We start from the raw sequence: 21835 nt of genomic DNA on the forward strand, positions 1-21835 counted from the left end.
TTGGGGTTGTCTAAGCTTGGATTCCTGTAATGTAGGACCACTGTGTATATTGTCTACTAGAGCTGCTCCTTGTTGCCTTTAGGGGACTTGGCCATAAGGGAATCTAGAGTGACTAACTGTCCTGGTTTCCTATGGTCTGCTTCCAATGTTAAAACTGAAACAGTCCTGGATGAACTGGGATAGTTGGTCACTCAAACTAGGAAACTGATGTGTACATGAAGCTCATGCTGTCTGTTGTGTCATGAAGATAAAGTCCATTGTCTCTGAACGAGGAGTCTCATATCTTCTGCTAGCATGCATAAAACTGTGGAAGGCATTATTTCATGACCTTGCAAGTAGGGTAAAATCTCAGACCCTTTATGGTTCTTGAGAGAGACATTTGCCAAGTACTTCTTTAAGCCTCCATTTTCTTAACTCTAAAATATAAATGACAATATTAACCTCAAAGAAGTATAAAGATAAAGGAAATGGTACACATCAAGCCTTAGTACCTTGCTGAGGACATTATAAATCCTCATCAGATATTGAGAGCTGCACTTGATCACTATATTTCTTATTAGGTGAAGCCTTTCTAATTCAATATTTTTATTGGTTGGGTTGTATGTTAGGCAACTTTTTGTTACAGTGACAAAATGCCTGAGAATCAACTTGAGGTGAACATTTATTTTGGTTCATGGTTTGAGGTTAGCTGGCTTTATTGTTTTGGGGCCTGTGGTGAGATAGAACATCCTGGCAGAAGGGCATGAGAGAGCAAAGCTGCTTACTTCGTGGCTGGGAAGTAGACAGAGAGATGGGGAGAAAGGATACACATTATCCAAGGGTATCCCCGCAATGGCTCATTCCCTTTAACTAGGTCCCACCTCTTAATGTTTCTACCATCTTCCAATGGTTGATTCAGCTATAAATCCATTAATGGATTAGCTCATTGATGAGGCTACAGCCCTCATGAGCCAATCAATTTCCAAAAGCCCACCTCTAATCTTTGTTGGATTGGAAACTAAGCTTTCAACACATAAACCTTTGGGGGACATTTCAGATCCAAATCATAACTGGTTGTGCGTGTGCATTGTGTGTATCTACTTCTTAGTGTCTACATGGCAGACTATATTAGATTTAAAAAAAAAGACTAAATATTTTAACCATTTTTATTACAAATATCAGATTGATTCATAGTTGAATCTGGTTACTGATTAAAAGTCCCACAACTGGATGATTCAGTCACCCTACACAGCCATTGCACTTTTTGTAGAGCTCTTTTTATTTTGGTAAAACAACGTCTAATGACATTTTTAAATGACATCTGACCTTCCTTAAGATCTCTAGGAAATAATAAAAGTTCCAGGCAAATCACTTCAAAGATTATTTGCATGGAATGATAGAGAAGCATTTCATATCTATCACATCTATAATGTAAGATAAATGCCACATACACACCAGTTAATCTCAATTTCTCTGGAAAACAAAGTTAAAAAATAGCATTCTCATCATTTATATTTCCAATAATTTTATAGATGTTTTTTGTTGTTAGTATGTGCCATATTTATGGTTTGTCCTTGTCACAGTCAGAGACAATTTTCTCCAGAAGGAAAAATAACACCAGGTTTTCTTGATTTGGAGAGTTCAATATAATAAAGATCTGGGCAGTCTTTTGTGCATTTGGAGGCCTGGATAATATTCACATTTTGTGTGACAGAGGAATGTAACATTCCTGTCATTGGTTATAAAGAAAGCATATTTAAACTGAACGCAGTTATGAGATGATTTGAAACTGTCTAGGAAAATGGATCCATTTGGGACTCTCTGATTATACCTCAGCTAGCCAGTTCATTTATGTGTGGGTAAGTCAAGAATGACATTCACAGAAACAAAACCCCAGAGCCACTGCCTCTACTCAGATGTGATAAAGAGTGCTAGAGTTCATGCATTATTCTATTTCTGTTCTGAAACACTGATTTCCATTTCACTTGCAGGCTCAGTTCAGTTCTGGTTGTTTTGCAAATGTAACATGAGACCCAATAAATTCACTCCTAGGCCATCTGACTATCTTTTCTGAACTGGCAACTGCCTTGGGTTCCCCTTGGGTCAAACATGAGATTTATGGCTTGATGTTTATCTCTAGGAAATAGAAAACATTCAGAAATGTTGCCTAAAGGAATCAATTAAATTCTTGGTGTGCTGCAATCAGACATGGGGTATCCCTGTCTGGCCTGAGTTGAAAATTCTCTCGAAGCCTCAAATATTCTTTTGCTTTCTGTATATAGAAATGAAACCAAACCCACCGATAATGACAACTAATTAACTTTTTTAAAAATTTCGTCTTATTTATTTTTATAGAGGTAAATTATGTAGTATTATCACATTTTTAGTTTTGCAGAATTGTTTATTCTTGTTTTCCTTCAACATAGTTGTTCTGACAGCAGCTAAAAGCTCCTTTTTCTACCTCCTAATGGCTGAAGCTTTTTGGCTCTGAACGTAATTTTCCTAACCCCAATCCTTGCCTTCTTTCTGTACGTCCAGGCTCTACATGTTAGTCTTACTGCTCTGCTGCTAGTGTGGTATCTGCTGGTAACTCCCCCGCCAGGCCTAGAGCCTACCATCCCAGGATTTCCCACAGTTCTTTGTGCATCCTCTACCTTCCCTCCAAAGTGTACCTCCATCTCGGTTTGCAGTTCCCCAACCTTACCCTAGGTTCATCTTTGTCTCAGTTAAATGGTTTCCATAGCCTCCGGAGACAGCTTTGGACAAATGGTGACTTCTTTTGAATCTTGATCTCTGGCCAAGGTCATGCTCAGGGATTTTGCCTTCGTATTCAATCTTTCAGTTTAGTCCCTATATTAATTTTTCTAGGACTTCCATAACAAAGTGCACAACAAACTGGGTGGCTTAAACAACAGCAACTCGTTGTCTCACAATTCTGGAGACCAGAAGTCTTAAAAATCAAGATTTCGGCAGGGTCATACTCTCTTGAAGGTGGTAGGGAATGATCTGTTCAAGCCCCTCTTATAGCTTCTGACAGCCTCAGGAGTTCTTGGCTTGTAGATGGACATCTTCTCCTTGTCTCTTCATATCATCTTTCCTCTGTGTGGGTCTGCTTGTGTTCAGATTTCCCTTTTTTATAAGGACACTGCCATTTTGATTAAGGCCCATACTAATGGTCTTGTTTTAACTTGATCACCAGCAAACTCCATTACCAAATAAGGTCAAATTTATAGGTACTGGGGGTTAGGACATCAACTTCTTTTGGGAGGATGTAATTCAACCAATAATAGTCCCACTTCTTTATAACTTCATACTCTACTTTCAGTGAAGCATAAGGAAAGCTCAACAAGAAACTGAGATGAGACTCGGAGCTGGGAATATAGCTCAGTTGGTAGAGTGCCTGTCTGCCTTGCATGCACAAGGTCCTGGATTCAATCCCTAGCACCAAAAAAAAAAAAAAAAAAAAAAAAAAAAAGAAAAAGAAAAGAAAAGAAAGAAACTGAGATGAGACTCAAGCTGTGAAATAAGCCCAGGCACCAGTGATAAACTCCCAGTAATACCCTCCAAACCATGCACCCAGGCCTCCTTCTGCCTCAATACAGAACTGTGATCCCCATGGCTTCAGTAACCCAAACTTTTTTTTTTCCCTTTAATTTGCACCAAGTCACTTTTCAAGCTGGCTCAAGTCCCATGAGGTCAATATCTGATTTATTCATGGACATTAGCTATACTGAACACAAATCTTTTTTCCCATTCAATCATTTTTTTTTACTTGTATTTATATATAAACTATATAGTTTGTTTGATTTTAAAAATATGTTCAGCCTTTCTTTTAGCAGAAATAGCCCTACTGTCATCATTTTTATGATCAATTCAAGATTTATTTTCTGTAAAATTTCAAGGTTCAGGGGAAGGAAGCATACCAAACTGGTACCATATGCCAGAGGAACTGAGGTCCAGGTAGGTGAAGTGGCTTGGCTTCCTGCCTTGCCTTCCTTTCTGGTTTCATAAGCATCTCACAGTCTCAAACATATGGAAATCCTGAAGAAATAATTGTCACTATTTTCTCACAGCACCTGACTGCAAAATAAAAGTGGAGGTCTGGACTTGCCTATTATTTACAAAATTTTAAATACATTTCGCTAGTAATTTGTAATTACAACAGAAAATTTTACCACAGTGAAAACCTCCTCTACCAGTGGCATGCTTGAGTGCTGAAGCATTTGGATCACTTTCAAATCTAGTCATTGTCCATTAAATTCTTTGGACAACAGTAGCCCAGGCTCAGCTTTCTAATTCTGGACTTTGGCAAACATGGATGGTATCTCGGTTGTTCACTGGAGATGGGAATGCCAGCTTTGGAGAGACCAGCCTGGACAGCATCTGCCACTCCATTTTATGCTGATTCCGTGCTTGGTCTTCCCATGGATTTATTTGCCTGCGCATCTTTGCCAAACCAGTAGGGTAAATCTGAATGGAGCTGGAGACCAGGTTTCTCTGCCCACAATCTCTCCAGAGAGCTAAAAGGTACAGAACTCCGAGATAATGATCTGCTGATTTAGCAAGGTCAGTGGCTAATGTGTAATTCCAGGTCATGATTATCCTGAGGACTGGACAATGTCTGTAAAAAATTGCCCAATATAAATCAAAAAGCAGTCACAGTATATCAGAGTCAGCCGTAGGGACAGATTTAAGGGTGGATTAATGATTTTTGTGAGTACAGATTGCTTTGCTAAATAAAGTCTGAGCATGTCCCTCTCATATTTTCAGATCAAATAGAGAATTTTTACACTACTCTTTTCTTCTTTATCTATAGAGATGGTTGATAGCCTCACAGAATAGCCTTGTGCTCATTAACTCATATGTTCATATAAATATTGAAATAGAGTATTCCCAGATGGTTAAATCAGAAACCCAGGAGCTCCAGTGGATGGTGGATGGGGATGCAGAAAAGCAAGTAAAAATGAACATCTGAGAGATGTGTGAAATGTCCTTAGGAAGGGGTAAGCCAGGAGCTCCATTTTGTATCTGATCTGCAGCATAAAGAAGCAGGGGCTATGAGGAGCTCTCCAGGGCCATTGTTGGCTATTAGCAGCATCAAATCCTGTATGCAGCAGAGGTCCCTGACCAGAGCCCATGGTCTAGGGCTTGCATGTTGGTAGGTGGTGGAGACACCACAGTGACAATGTCACAATAGTATCTTCCACTGCCAGGCCACTTCTACATTGTGACTTTGGGTAGTCTCATAAAAGACAAGTTTCTAAGCATGGTTCTCCAGCTTTCCTGGTAATGTTGGATGAGCCACCCCAATCCTTTAAATAAATCCCTTTCCTGCTTAAATCAGCCAGAGTCAGTTTCTGTTACTTGGAACTAAGACCCTAACTAATTTGGGTATTCTGGTATGGAAACAAGAATTTGAACCAAAGCAGCTGGATTACAGAGCCCCTACTTTCAAACTCTATAGGTATAACCTGTACAAACTCTATAGGTACACTGTCAAACCCTATAGGGCCAGCCACTACGATAGCCACCAGACTATAGGTGCCTTGCTGAGGGCAATCATATAGATTATTATCTAAAAGGAAACATTTTTTGAGAATGAAAAGGTTTCTGTTAATAGTTATGTCAGGACCGTCCTTGGCAAACAGAATGTTCTTCTTACCTTTGTGACCTTCTGAAGCATTCTACCATTTTCTGTATGCTCTTGAGGTTAATGCGCTCTTCTGGGAATTATGTGTGTAGTTTAAGGCCCAGAAATAAAGGTCAGACTCTCTCAATTCAATTCAATTCCTCAAGTATGAGGGTCAGTTTTATGTGCAACTGGGCTGTGTTAAGGAATGTGGAAATAACTGGTAAAAATTGTTTCTAGGTGTGTCTGCGAGGTGCTTCTGGAAGAGAATTTGAATTAGTCTGGTAAAAGCCATCTACCCTTATCAAAGTGCTTGGGCACCAGCCAATCCTTTGGGGGCCTGAACAGAACAGAAAGGTAGAGAAAGGGCAAATTTTTCTCCCTCTTCTTGAGCTGGGACATGCATCTTCTCCCACCTTAGACCTCAGAGCTTCTGGTTCTTGGGCCCTCAACTCTGGGATTTATGCCAGTGTGGGCCCCACCTCCTCATCTCTCTGGAGAACCATGACTAACACACCAAGATAAAGTAAAGTTAGTAATGACCATCCTGGGGCTGGGGTGGAAGCTCAGTAGTAGAACTCTTGCCTACAATGTGTGAGGCCCTGGGTTCAATCCCTAGTACCGCAAGAAAAAAAAAAAAAAGAAAAGAGAAAATAAGTCCATTTTGTTTAGTGCTCATTTAATTTCTTTAGCAGCAAACATTAAAGTCCTTTTCAAAAAGTGGATTTTCCTAGAAAGATAATGTATATGTGCCCTTAAGTGCATTCATGGAACTGTTTTAGATTATGCTCACCAGAAACTGTATTCTTAATGAAAAAGCAAAGCAAAAGGAAAGCATTTCTTTCTTTTCAAGGAGACCATGATGGGAACAAACCAGGAATTGAATGGGCAAGCTGAGGATCCCCCTGGACAAGGTTTGTGGTACATGCGGGGACATTCTCTTAGCTGCTGGTGAACAGCCCCTTGAGAAGGGCTTTACATTTGTTGGAACAGATACTTGTGATAAGCTTATATCTGTGAAAGCTGCGGGGGTGGTCAGGCCACAGGAGACACTGGGTAAATTGCCTCCCAAGAGGCTTTCTGTCCACAGGTCTCTGTTTGGTTAAGCATCTTGGAGAGTTTGGGCCTAGAGACAGGAGCTATGCACAAATGGACCTGAAGTGAGAATTGAGCTCAAATCCTCTGCACAGAACAGGGAGTGGGGAATAAGACAGAGGGTAAAGGAGGGAGAAGACTTGGGGAGAAATCCTCCCCGTAACAAACAACCCTTTTAGAGCCCAATCCAGAGAGAGGTGCAGGAAAATGATATATATCTAATGTGCTGCTTTGATTTGACTCCTTCATGGGACTCATAGAAGTTCAGTAAAGACAGGAAAATGCTTGGAGCACAAGGGTTCTTGTAATTGTGAAGAGTTTGTGTTTTTCCTTTAGGTCTACACGGACAGAGAGATAGTTCATACATTTGGGTGAAGGGGTCGCTAACTTGTGGACATCTTCTCTGATGAAATGGAGAAGAAACACTTTCTTTATTTTTTTCTTTTTTGGTACTGGGGATTGAACCCAGGAGTGTTTAACACTGAGCCACATCCCCAGCCCTTTTTATTTTGAGACAGAGTTTCACCGAGTTTCTTAGGAGTCTTTGCTAAATTGCTGAGGCTGTAATCCTCCTGCCTCAGCCTCCAAAGTTGCTGGGATTACAGGTGTGTACCTGGCAAGTATGTGCTTATTTTGAGTCTGAGCATGGAGTCAGGAGAGGCAAGGAGGAAGGATATGTCAGTGACTAAGGAGACCATAGCTGTGGGAAAGCTGATATGGATTAAATAACATTGGCCATAATTTAGTCACATGTTTATTCTTACTGGCAAAGGAGACTGGGGAATGAAGTCTTTATTCCTGGCTGTTCAATGCTCACATAAACTGGGGACACTCTAGGAGGGGAAATAGTACTTTCTGTCCTAACGGATGTGATTGGCCCATGGCCACATAGCAAAGTAGAGCAGAGTCAGGATTGAGGAGAACTCAGTTCCCTTAGGTTTCTTGTTGCCTGGTATCATTTTTACTCTAGTTTCTTTGTCCACTGGATAGCATATCATAAGTATCTCTACCATGGGCAGATGCCTCTCTGGTGACTCACTAGGTTTTCTTAGATTACCATTTTCCTTTCCCATGTGGGAGCCTTTCTGGCATTATTTGTGATGCTGTTTGTGAGTCCTCTTGCCATACTTAATGCCACACTGCAGAATATTCTCAAATCACAATAGATGAGAGATCTGGGGGCTCAGGATGGTCCCTTGGGCAACTAAGAAAGTGCAGAGAAAGCAAGGAGGCAAACAAGAATAGGTTGCAGTTCATGGAGATAATCAGAAGCTGCCCTTGGCACAGACTGAGATGAGACCCTTGAGGGTATGTAAGAGGGTGAAATATGTGAATAATAAAGGAAGTCGCACTGCTTGGGTGATCTCTTGTGTAATATATTTTCAGAAGGTGAAAAAATTTATGATTACTATGTTGTTGTTGTGCATAGCTCAAGATTAAAGATGGGAGCTTTATCATTTAAACAGCATGGCAACCATGGCTTCCATTTTTTTTCTTTGCACACTATTGTGAACTAGCAAGTAAAATTGAGGTATCAACATTTGCAGAAAATTTACATTCATTCTACTTAACACCATCTCTGAAATTCGAAGTAATAATTTAAAACTAATAACTTCTTAGCCCTTGTATAAGACCATTTTGTGTCACAATAAAAAGAATATACATAGAATATTGCCCTACATGGTTCATCTCATTCATTCTGAGAATTATAAGTAAATGTTTAAGTTTAGCTTTGTGTGCCTTTCTATAGGAATAAGAAGTATGAGGCCAACTCTTGACTCTAGTGTGAAATTTATTTTGCTGGTTGACTGCTCCCAAGGTGGTAAGGCAAGGGAATTAGTCAGGGTTTAATTAAGGAAGTGGAAGTACTAGGAGGGCTATAGAGAAAAAAATTTATTATACAGTTATGGGAGAAGCTGGGGATGTAAGGGTCTGAAAGAAGGATTTAGAAGATCAGAGAAGAGTTGCTAATGTACCCCCATTGTAGATAATTTGGAACTTGCAGGGGAATCTGAGAAACCAGATACACCCAGTTGCCAGAGTAGGACCATAAGGAAAGCTGTTTGAGAGTTGTTATTTCTATATAATATTGCTTCTGTAGGTCTGTGGCCAAGAATCTGGCCATGAGCCATGTGATGCTGCTGGTCAGTAGTTTGGGCAGTTGGGGAAAGTTGAACACATAGCAGAAAACAATGACGATATGCTTGGAAGATGTTGACACCTCTCTGTCACCTTTAGAGAATAATGGCTACTTGACACCTACCTTATCCTCCTTCCAAACTTCCAAATCTTGTACAAATTCCTCTTTTTGCCAACTCTATCTCAGAACCATAAGGGAGTTCTGACAAACATAGTTCCAGTTAAACCAAGTTGATGCAATACACATTCCCACAGTCAAATAGCAAAAAAAAAAAAAGGAAAAAAAATCAAAGGTGGTACATTTAAGCAAATTCTAATATGAATGAGTCCACAGATGACCTGGTACATATATTCACAAGTGCAAAAAAGAGAAAGTCATAAGAAAACTAAAACATTTGTAAAACAAACATTATAGTTTATAAGTATGGAATAGCTGTATGATTTTGCCCTTAAAGTCCCTAAATATAGAATTTTGATCTTGAGTAGCTACAAGGGAAAAATGTCTGGGAGAATTAGTCAAACATTGAACGCTTTCCTGAATTTGACAGAATATCAAGAAAAGAGGACTCCTATCTGTGGATCAGAGAGTATCCCACACCATTTACAAAGGCGATTTATCCAAGAAACAATCTCACTAATTGTTTCACACTTGGTGCTTATTAATGTTCATTACAGATTATTTCCCTTAGCTCCATTATAGTTTAATCTCAGCTGTTTTATGACATATTAACAATATGGCAGACCACCAAAGGAAGGCTAGTCACAGATTTCATGTTATGCAAAAAAATAATTTGGCCATTAAATTGGATGGATTAGAAAACTGGAGCAGGATTTTATTCTAGCCAGAAGAGTCTAAGGGGCTGTGGAATCTAAAGTATGGACAGCTTTGTCCTCTTTACAAAGTACAGGCCTCAGGGGAGCATTAGGTTGAGAGCTCCAGATACGAAGGCTCTTTAGTTTTGATTTTCAGGGAATTCATGTAGCTTTAGAGAGTATATGGAAGACTTTCAGTTGCACCACTATATCTGCTCCCTCCTGGCTCAGAGTAGATTGGGAGGCCTTGAGAGGCGGTGTCTCTTCCTCTACAAACTTCCATTAGCTATGCTCAGGGCCAGCCAGGAGGACCACTCCTTCAGCTCTATTTTCCCTTTTTAGACACTCCCTTCTCTGGTGTTTGGTGTCCTTCATTAAGTTTCAGTTGCCCAAGGTCACTCAGTGTTGTTTATTCCTTAGACCAGTTTTGATTGGCCAATACTTGGTGCTTAATACTTTCCATTTTCTCTGCTCCCATATAAATGATTCTTTCTAGTGTCCCTCTGAGACCTTCCTTCAGCTAATAGTGCAACACTGCTAATGGGTACAAAAGTACTCTGTCAGCTAGAGCTTCTTTAATGGTGGCAGTTGGGTGTGTTTGGTTTCCCAGATTTCTCTGCAGGCTCCAAATTGGGCATTCTGATAGGAAGATAATTTGGGGAAGCCTTTGGTAGTTTCCATTGGCCACCTACTCCACCTACATGTACAGTAAATCACAGACATAAATGACTGGTTAATTATTAATGAGATTGATGGTTACAGATTGCTCAAACTCAAAGATCATGAATGTTTTTGCACATATTAAGTACTTAATAAATACTTGTCAGCTGAAGTAAACTTTGAATAGTCTTTGTCTAAGGATTTTATCCTCTAAGTTACAGAGACGGGTGTGTACCAGTATTCCAGGAGAGAGGGAACAGAAGCTACAGAAGAAGAGGTGATTATGGAAGGCAAGGCTGGGCATGTGACCAAATCAGCAGAACCTATAGCAAAGATATCTAAAGCCCTAGGCCAGGTTTGTCAGCATATCTGAGCTATAGCAAGCTTTGGAAAATAGGCAAGTCATTGTTGGGGTCTATCATGGGAAAGCATGGAGAAAACCCAAGTGCAGACATGTCACACCAAACAACTGACAGAGACCAACTCAGTCAGTGCCCAGAAGGGGTTCAGACCATTCACAGGAGTACAACTTGTTTTGGAGGGTTTTGAATTTCTCAAACTCTTTCCATAGGTCTTGCCAAGGTCTCAGTCCTTCAAGATTCAGAATCTGCTACTCATGTCCTAAGAAGCATAGGGGACTTTTCAGTGTTTACTGCTGATAGGGCATATTTGGTGATTGGCATGGGCCACTTCATTTTGAATACTTTCTTCCTTTTTCACTAAACTTTCCAGAGAGGGCAGGGACTAAGTTTGGTACCATAGGGTCAGCTCAGGGTTTCATGCACAGTAGGAAGTAAATGGTGGTTACAGTCTTTGATTGTTTGATCCCATGGTGTAGTAGGGCAAGACATAGATTTGGAGTGGTCAGCTTTAACTTTGGTCCCCACACAACCTCTCTGGTCCTTACTTTCCTCTTTTATAAGGGAGAGGCCTGATGATTCTGCCTATATCCCAAGATCCTTGAGAAGGTCAAATCAGATCATGCTTATAAAAGTACTTGGTCTACATATGGGCATATCTATAACTAGATGGATAATGTTTTTTATTCACTAAGCTATCTTTAAATACTTGTCCAAAAATAATTTTCTAATAAGTTTGCTTGGCCCAAAAGTTGAGATTCCAAAGTCTCCACAGATTCCTGGGTTTTAAGGAAGGGAGTAGAAATATTCTGCTTAATTTTGAGTTTTTTTTTTCATCTGCAGAGGCTGAGCTAGAAAAATGGGAGATTACTATCTTGAGTTATATTTCTAAATCCACATGAGCAGGACTTCTTCCACTAAGAATTTTGAAAATTCATCCTGGGAAATAAATTCTTCCCCCATGAACACACTGTCATCCTTGGGATGCTATCCTCCAGGACACGGGACACGGGAGATGAGACTTTGGTTCATTTTCTACATACATGCTGGCATGCTTATGGGGTTTTAATGACAATGGTGGTGAGGTTTGGTACAACCCTCAGGATGTAGGATGGACCTGCATCAGGAATCAGGATGGACCTTCAGAATTAAAACATAGAGGGACAAGGTCCACCAAAGCCAGCTCTGACTCTGCCAGTTGAGCAGAGGTTGCTGACATTGCTGCTGTGGCCAAGAGAGACCAGGGGAGACGAGCTTCTGAGCACAGGATAGGGTGATGCTCAGGATGGAAAATCATGAACCAGTGAAACTCTCAAGGAAAACTGACTGATCTTTGGTTCCATAATCAGAAAAACAAACCAACTTCCAAGGTAGAAAAGAATCTACTTAGATGTAGATGAACATATATCGAACTTAATGCTGCTCTCTGTGGCCAGATACAAAACATTATTATTATTATTATTACCAAATACACATAGCATAAAAAATGTACAATGTTGGCTGTTCTTAGGTGTATAGTTGAGTGGCACTAAGTACATTCACTTGTGCTGTTGTGTAACTGTCACCAACATCCATCTTTAGAACTTCTAAATCCTCCCAGAGTTAAACTGTACCCATGAAACTGTACCCATCATTCCTTCCCTTCATCCCTGGAAACTACACTTACACTTTCTGCTTCTATGAATTGGACTACTCTAGGTACCTCATGTAAGTGTGATCACACAGTTTTTGTCTTTTTATGACTGGCTTATTTTACTTGGCCTAATATCTTCAAGATTAGGCCATGCTGTAGCATGCCTCACAATTTCCTTCCTTTTCAAATCTGTACATCCCCTTCATGTAGATACTACATTTCCTTTATTGGTTCATCCTTTAATGGACACTGAGTTATTTCTGCCTTCTGGCTATTGTGAACCATGCTGCTATCAGCATGGGTGTGAGGATGGTGTCTGCATCTTGCTTTCACTTCTGGGCATGTACCCAGAAGTAGAGTTGCTGCAGCACAGAATGATTGCATGACTTGTAAGGAATTGCTGTGCTGTTTTCCACAGTGACTGCACCACTCTCCATTCCCGCAAGAAATGCACAAGGATTCCAATTTCTCCACATCTTTGATAAGTCTTTTTGATGCATCTTAAATGTGACAGGGGTTAGAATAGCTGCTGGCTTCTCTGACAGTGATCTCATTTTTGATGGCACATGCATCTTACAGAAGTTTTATAAATTTGCCTTTGCAGGTGATTTGAATTGTGGCGTCTGCACTGTGACATGTGTGGATTGGTTGGTCTTGTTTTTGGTGGTCTGTACCTTGTTTTCTTGGTGGAGCCTGAGAATAGAGGGCTAGAGGCCAGATGTACCTCAGCCTTGCTCCCAGAGAAAGAAAACAACTTAACTTGCTAGAATAATATTTCTAATTTCTCTTTATGAAGATGCTATTTCTCACTCTGCTCCAGACTGCAGCATATCTCAGAGCTAGACAACATAAATTACTTATAAAAGCCCTTCTCTTGCCTGGATCTGGTCCCAAATCCACTGATTTTAAGTAAATATATACACAAAAAATAAAAGAATAGGTGGAGGAGGAGGAGGGATGCGGGTAAGAACAAGGTAGGGTGGCAATTATAGAAGTAGGAAGCGTACCCTTCCGGGATCATGGTGGGGATGCGGAGAGGGGTAGGCAGAGAGGAAGATTCTCCATCTTCTGAGGTACCAGTCTCCTCCTGCCTAGGGTGGATGGATTTTTTGCAGCTGACCTTTTGGGGATGTAACAGTCACCTCTTCTGTTTGGGCTACCCAGCACTGACATCCATTCAATTTCCTGATATTTAAAGAGCATAAAAAATATAACATGGAGTATGTTGTTTTCCAAATTGATTTCTATGTTTTGTTAAAAGAAATTTTACTCGATATCTTAATTAAATTATCTGATGGGAATCCTTTACCTCTGCCTCTACGAAGTGTTTATCTGAGCTAGTTATCACCTGTGCTTCTTGGTTGCTTCTGATTTAACAGTAGAGGCTCTCAGTATTTGTGCCCCCAATGGCCTTTCTTTCCCCAGGCTGGCAGGGAGGGCACGTCCACCAGCCAGGAATCCCTGTCTCACGGAGGGAAGGAAGCCAGGCCAGAACATGCATCCACCTGCCTTCAACCCAGGGATAAGCCAGCTTTAGACTTGATCATTGGCCTGATCATCAGCTCCGTGGCAGCCTAGATCAAATAAGATAAACTTGAGGGAGTCTGGGCAAAGAGTATCAAATTCTCCATGAGCTTGTGATGAGTAATCCAGGGCTGGCCTTGTTTTACCCATGTCTTTGCAGCCAGCGACTCCCACGTTTAGGGTTGTGGTGGCTCCCTTCTGCATGCACGTATGCTACAGACAAGTTCTCACCTGACTGGGTAAAAAGGGAGGCTGACAGGGAGGGGCTCTGGAGCCAGGAGGCTGCCTTCTTGTTCAGCCAGTCCTTAGAAACTTGTCCTGACTTGGTGGAGAGGCACCTATTGGCTCCATGGTGTTCTATGATGTGTGTTGGTTCACGGACCTTGGAATGAAGTATTGGTCCGTCCTTCTTCGATTGATTCAAATCTTCAATGCTTTTTGAAAATTAGAAATTTTCAAGGTTTCATTTGAAAATCAACTAGTTTCTTATTTAAAAAAAAATAAAAATATGTGGGAAGGTAAAAAGTGAAAGCTCCCCATTCCCCTCCTCATTCCCAGTGTTGGATGTGTGTTATTTCAGACATATTCTGTATACTCTCTCTCTCCCAAGAAGCATGGGCTGCTGGCAAGGATGAGTCAGTGTGGGGCCAGATTGGCAGAAAAATGAAAGAACTAGAAGGCCTCTCCTCTGTCCTCTCATGCACTTTGGCAGGGGTCAAGGGGACCCAAGTAGGTTCTTTTATGCCTACTGTGAATGTTATGCTATCTGCTTTTCTTAATATAGAAAGATATCTGCTATAATAATTCAGTTTTGTTTTAAAGAAGGAAGTATGACAACAAGAAAAGTAATCCACTTTCTGCTAGGTACACATTCTGAAGCTCAACTCAACCAGACTATAGCTGACCCTGGGCCGTGGCTCCCTGGCCAACACTGTCTGTGCCCTCCCTAACTCATTGTGAATGTCTACCACAAGGACTGTGGCATCTTATCAGGTGCCCGTGGAGGTGCAGGCATGGGCTTCTGGCAAGGCACAGTCAGTGCATGCCCAGATTGGCAGGAAAATGGAAGGACCGGAAGGCCTCCTGGCTCAGTGATTATCCTGGGTTTGGCAGATGCACTTCAAATGCTGCCTGGTTGCCTGGTTTAGTGGATGATGTTGCCATTCCTCCTTATGGAAGGTCCAGTGTCAGCTGCCAGGCTGAGTCTCCAACAGCTTATGATCCGTTTGTGGCCCAGACGTGCTAAAGGGGTCAAATTGTTGGAATTGTGGTTGTTCTATTCCTACCTACAGTGCAGAGCATTTTGCCACTTTTATTTTTGGGGGTATGGAAGTGTGGGGAGATTTGCTATGGTATATAAAGGTTATAAAGAACCTTGAGTGTTATGCACTCCTTTGTGTTACAGATTTGAACACTTTCTGTCACTGCAGAGGTGGATTCTCCTGACTAGCACCCTCTCTTCTGAACTGCTTCTCTGTGATGATGACTTCTCAATTTCCTCCCTTTGCTCCGACCTCTTTTGAGGGCCTGATCTGTTAAGCCAACTCTGTTCCAAACAGGTTATCCTGGATTCCCTGGCTCCTCAAAGAAAATACGTTCAAAAGTGAGGCTATTATCTTTACCTGACAATCTGGTAACCTGTTATTTCACTCATCAGATCACCGAAGAGGGAAACTGCTCTGTCATTCCTAATGCTTTCCTTTCTTTTAATTGTATGAAAATCTATTGATTCTGACTATAAAATGTCTCAGAATGTCCACCTTCCCTTCCCACTGCTCCTGCCTCTGTCAATACTGTCACTGTCTGCCTATTCCATAAATATTTATTAAATACTACCATGTACCAGGGACATTCCTGCCATCCAGGGGTTCATAGCTTTAATGATCCCGTTTAATCTCCTGAGGGATCTTATTAAATTACAAATGTGCTCAGAAGGCTTCTCTGCCCAGAAACACACATTATTAGCTCAATGCTGCTCCAGATTCAGTCTGACTCCTTGGCTGGCCAAGGTCTTTTCACTATATCATTCACCTGCTCTCTACTCTTGGACCTCTCCCAATTCTCTTGGCCTCACCTCTGCAGTCAATATCCAGGGCTCTTGCCAGGTCATAAACCCTGAGTGTTTCACCCATGCTGATTCCTCAGCTTGGAACACCATGCTCAGAATCAAATTGTTTTGAGGGTGTACTCAAATGCCAACTCGTTTTGGGGGGTGGTGAGTATTGAACTCAGAGTATTGTGTATGCTAAGCAGGTGCTCTGCCACCGAGCTACACCCCCAGCACAAATGCTGACTCCTTTGTCAAGCCTTTGCCTGTTCTCTGGGTTTCTGCCACCCTCCCACGACATCTTGTTCAGAGCTCCATGGCAGCACTGGCCACCTTGCATAGCATGGTTTGCTTACATCTGGGAATCTCCACCAGCCTCAGCTTCTAGACTGTTGGGATGAAGGCAGGGGTGCACCTTCTTCACATAGGTATCCCTGGCACTCAGCATAATGCCTGCCTGGAACATGATACTAAAGTAGATGGGTACTAGACTGATCAAACTTTGGGTTGAATATTGCTTTATCACAAACACAGTTTCTAAGGAAAACTGTCTTAATACCTGTTCATATTGGTTGCAAGTAATAAAAACCCATCTTTAGCTAGCTTAGCCACAAATTGTATTACAAAAGTGGTAAATATGAGGGTATAGATGGATTTGAGGGCCCCAGACAATTCCATCGAAGTACGCTTCCCATTTCTCATCTCTCATTTTCTTTGCATTTTGGTTTCATTTTTTTCTACCAAAGGCTGGCTGCTCTAAGCCCATGACTCTATAGTATGATCCAAAAGAAAGAGACCTTCCTTTTAGAATCTATACACTAACTCTTACTGCAGGTCTGCTTGGAACTGTTAGTTTAGATGCTCTAACAAATTATAATGACAGGCTGATGAAACACCATGACTGGCCAGGCTTGGGTCACATGGAGCATTGTGAATAGCTAGCCCTGCAGGAATGACATAGGGTGGGACATTTCTCAACAGAAAGACAAGCACTGGACAGACAAGAACATCAGATATCCACTCCAGTTGCATGTTTTGGTGTTAGGATAGTATTTTCTATACTTCTCATTAAAATATATTTCAGTCAATTTGTCTTTTATCTCTCATTGTATAAGCTGAAATTCATGAGTACCCACTCTTAAGATTGGACTAGAATTCTAAGACAACAGGTGTTCTAGGAGAGTACTTCCCCAACAGCAGTGTGCATGCAAACCAATCTTTATTAAAATATGGGTTCTCAGTAGAGTTGGGACAGGATCTGGGATCTGGCATTTCTTTCAAGTTTGTATTAACAAAATTCTATAGATTGGGTGCTTAAGCAACAGGAATATATTTTCCCCTATTTCTAAAAGGTGGGAAGCCAAGATCAAGATTGGACTCTCTTCCTGGCTACAGATGGCCTACCCCCAGTATCTCAAAATGTGACTGAATTTGGAGATATGGTCTTTAACAAGGTGATTAGGTTAAAATGAGGCTGTTAGGGTGGGGCCTTCAGCTAATATGACTGGCGGCCTTTCAGGAAAAGGAAGAAAGAAAGCTATGCTCACAGAGACAAGGCCATGTGAGGACAAGAAGGTAGGTGTTTGGTAGCTAAGAAGAGAGGCCACAGGAGAAATCAAACCTGCAGACACTTTGATCTTGGACTTCCAGCCTCCGTAACAGTAAGAATATGCATTTCTGTTGTTTAAGCCATCCAGTCTTTGGTATCTTATGATAGCAGCCAGAGCAGATTAATACAAGACCTACACAGCTAGATTCCACTGCATTCAGTGTTGATTTGCTGTCAAATGTTAATCTATTTGACAAACAAGCACTAGCTCACTCCTGGCACTGAGACTATACTTATATAAACATGACTCAGTCCCTGCCCTCATTTGGTGATAGCAGAGAAGAGTCTAGAGGTAAGAGAGCCTGGCATATTCAGTAGACCCAGTCCTGTTGGGGGTCAAATGTGACAACAGGCATGGCTAATGAGGAGGCTGAAGGGCCACCAGAGCCAGGAAATGTCAGGACTTGAAGGCTAAGTTGAAGAGCGATGGCTTTTAGGCAGGGTGGAGTAATCCAATTTTATTTAAGAATTCCCTAATTACAATATGCGGAAGGATTATGGTAGGGAATAGGGGTTGGGGGCCCGCTGAGGAGGCAGTTTCAAAGATCCAGGTGGGGTATGGATGGAGAGTAAGGCACAAATCTAATAACTGCTCCTTCCTGGTGCCTCCTGTGGTCTCTACAAGGAAATGGGATTCTTTAAAGAAGGAGTGTCCTTGCCTTATGGCTTTTGGGGTACAATGAAGAGACAAAGCACATTGAGTTGGATTTTCTCCCTCCTCTACTCTGTGCCTGATAACCAGTTTCTGGAGAGTTTTCCCGCCAGTATACATCCTCTTTGCCCCTTATCCCCACCCCTGCAACAGAATTCTTGACTTAAGAATAAAACCCTACTAAGGAGGTGGTATGTGAAACTCCCTGAGCATCACTTACTTGACCAGTTCTATGGGAAGAAAACCTCAGACACCACCATGCTCCCATTCATCCATGTTGGCATGTGGGAAACCTAAGTGCCACCTAGGTGGCTCCCTCCTGCTGACACTGCCTAGCCCCTCCTACCCAAACCTTTGATATTACCTTCCTTCAGCTGCCTGGCATCTCTCCTAGTCACTGTCTCCATCCTTGCTGAGAACAGATCTCAGCCAATTTGGCCTTCCATCTTTTTTCCTGTCTCAGTTCCTTTTGCCAGACAACAGCAGTGTAAGGTGAGTTTTAGCTACTGCCCTGCAACTTCTCTTCCAGGTTGTAATACAGGGGTTCTGAAGCTGGGGTCTGCAAAAAATCTATCTTTATTTTTTACTAACCTGTACCTGAAATTTAGCATTTCCTTTAATCGTGAATGTAGGCAATAATCTACCATAATAGATTATTATTAAGTCACAATTCCTGTGACTTCTTCAGCAAGAGAAGTCATGGATATTTTAAGATTATTTTCGAGCTGTTGCAATAACTCAAAACATCAATTATACTTAACCACTGTAGCATAAGGATTAGACTGTCACTTGATTATATTATTTCACTATTTTTGTTAACAAAGACACATGTAGCAGTCAATGGCACAATGAATGTAAAGAACTTGTGCCCCAGACAATAGCTTAAAGGATTGAGAGGGTCCCTGGAAAGGATGACTGTCTCTGCCCATGGTAGAGCCCTCTCCTATCTTAGGTCCCCATGAGTCCCCCCACACAGCCCTGAAATTGCCCACCTTGTGCTGCTTTCCTCTTATGTGTGTTGCTCTCTGACTCAAATACCTCCTCGAGGGCACCTGTCAAAACCCTGCTGTCCTCCTGTTCCCAGGAACTTCTTGACTAAAGCTTTGCTTTTTTTTTTCTTTTTTCATTTATTGAGGTGAAATTCACATAACATAAAACCAGCCACTCTAAAATGAAGAATTCCACGGCATGTAGCACATTCACTATATAATGCTGCCACCATCTCTATCTAGTCCCAAATTTCCCTCATCCCCAAATAAGAACCCACACTCTTTAGGCAATAGCCCCCCCTGGCTAACACTCTCCTTTGAGCTCACCAATCTGAGTCCTGTCTCTATAGATTTGCACTTTCTGATTAGTTCATATACAATATGCAACCTTTATGTCTAGCTTCTTTCTCTTAACATGATGCTTTCTGTCCATCCAAGTGGTCATGTATAGCAGTGCTTTAGTCCTTTTATGGCTGAATAATATTCCACCGAATGTGTATTCCACAATGTGTTTAATTCTTCATCCACCAAGGGGGTGTTTCTGCCTTTTGACTCTTATAAATAGTTCTGCTATAAACACACATATGGAAGGAATTTTTTTTTAGTTTTTTTGAATACATACCTAGGAGAGGATTTTCTGGGTTGTATGGTTATTCTAGATTTAACCTTTTAAGGAACTGTCAAACTGCTTCCCACCACAGCCATGTCATTTTATATTAACACCAACAACATGTGGGGGTTCCAGTTTCTCCACATCCTTCTAACAAATGTTATCTGAAGTTTTAATTTTTGGGGGGAGGGCTTTTTCCCTGTTTATTTTGTGATTTTTGAGGTTAAAAAAAGCTTAATCCTTTTCATCCCAATTTGTTGATCAAATGTAAAAAAATATATAAGGTATAGTCGTTTTGGTGAGTGGAAAGTCTGATTTAGTTAATTTGACTAATAATCAAAAAGGATTTAATGTTGTTTTTCCAGCTAGGTGCAGTGGTGCATGCCAGTAATCCAAGTGACTCAGTAGACAGAGGCAGAAGGATCACAAGTTCAAGGCTAGCCCGGGCAACTTAGCAAGACCTTGTCTCAAAATAAAAATATGTAAATAAAAATGACTGGGAATGTCTTTCAGTGGTAAAGCATCCCTGGGTTCAATCCCTGTGCTGAAAAAAATGCTGTTTCTTTCCAATTATTTCACTTACTACAATTTATGCTGAAGCTTTAGTTTTAAAAGCCTTTCATACTTTCCTTTTGTGCCCATTTCTGATTCTCTACACTCATGTCCAGGCCACCCCTGCAGCATTGCTCTTAACATTATATTGTAATTCTCTGGCCTCTTGTGTCTGTTCATTGTTAGACTCACAGTTTCAGGCTGGGGCTACTTGTAGACAGAGGTCTGATACCTTTAGAAACAGTTCTGGCCACTTAGGTGGGCAATAGGTGTCTGCAGTGGAAAGGAGTACAATAGGAGGGTGCGTGGGCTCCCCCTTGTGGTGAGTAGGTATAAGCCTACCTACTCTGTCACCTTCCCTGGTCTGTTTCTCCAGCATAACACTCAGTTGAGTTTACAAGGAAGAACCGGAGACAAATGAGCTAGCAGATGGGCAAGTATGTTGGGCTTTTTGGAGAAAAAGAGGCTGTGTAAATCCAAGTCTTTCTTTGATTTAAGAAACAAGGCAAATGACTCCACATTGTCTTTTTTTTTTCAGGCATGATAAAGTGAAAAATGTGGATCATGGAAAAGACATTTGGTGGAATCTGAATGAATCATCCTGCAATAAATGTAACACTTCTGGGTAAACTGTGCCTCTGACATGCTGGGCTGTAGGCTAATGTTGGGGAGACATGTGTCCCTGTGTGACTAAGCCCTTTCTTTTAATATATGTAGTCTCTTGCTGCAAAATTGGAAAAGCTCAAGTCTGTCCTCCTGCTGCTGATAAAAGGACATTTGCCCATGTCCCTTTTACCAAAAGGTGCCAAAAAGGTGCCCAGCACCAGCAAAGCCAAGATAAATAAAACCTTACCCAGCTCTCAATGTGTCCATACAATGCGAAGCCACAGACTCCATTATTTTGGGAGAAAGAAGTCTCAGTGGCAAGGAATATAAAATTTGTTTCCAGACACACATGAAAGATCTGAGGAGGAGCTGTTATTTGCTGTTTATTTGGGTTTTATTTGGTCAGTTGAGTCCCATCCTTAGACAAAGAGCTAAATATTTTTCCGATGTGTTGGCAGTTTTAGGGCTCTTATAATACTGGTTTCTCTAGTAGCGATAGAAAGGCAGTAGATTAGGTCAGAGGGAAGTATTTAACTATGAGCTTTTCTCAGTTGTAGTTATTTCACCATAAAAAATAGAAATAAAAACAAGAAAAAAAAGGGCTTTCTGCTTGGGAGAGGCAGCGTAGGAGATAAGAAGAATGTGCAATTTGTAACGGAAGACCTGGGTTTGAGTCTTAGATCTGCTTCTAACTCGACATGTTCCATGGGACAAGTGTCTGAACTTTGGATTGCTCATTTGGGCCTGTTTTTTCTGTCTTTCCTTTGCATCCCTCGGGAAACACCATTTTTTTTTCAGTACTGGGAATTGAACCCAGAGTCTTGGGCATGCCAAGCAAGGTGCTGTACCATTGAGCCACACCTGTCCCCAACATCTAATTTAGCCATGCTTATCTCTGTGCGACTTTGTTGTCTAAAGTTTTCCTCCCCCACAAAGATC

General features: G+C 41.3%; 1 long non-coding RNA gene across 1 annotated transcript in view; it reads left to right on the plus strand.

Annotated features, from left to right (window-relative positions):
- Nucleotides 1-21126, plus strand: part of LOC114094728 (uncharacterized) — a 40181-nt gene extending 19055 nt beyond the window's left edge. Inside the window, exon 3 of the long non-coding RNA XR_003583127.2 lies at nucleotides 20829-21126. This is a non-coding gene — a long non-coding RNA (uncharacterized lncRNA). The remainder of the gene's footprint in view (nucleotides 1-20828) is intronic.
- Nucleotides 21127-21835: the final 709 nt, after the last annotated feature.

Source organism: Marmota flaviventris, chromosome 11 (assembly GCF_047511675.1).
Source record: "Marmota flaviventris isolate mMarFla1 chromosome 11, mMarFla1.hap1, whole genome shotgun sequence".
Taxonomy (NCBI): domain Eukaryota; kingdom Metazoa; phylum Chordata; class Mammalia; order Rodentia; family Sciuridae; genus Marmota; species Marmota flaviventris.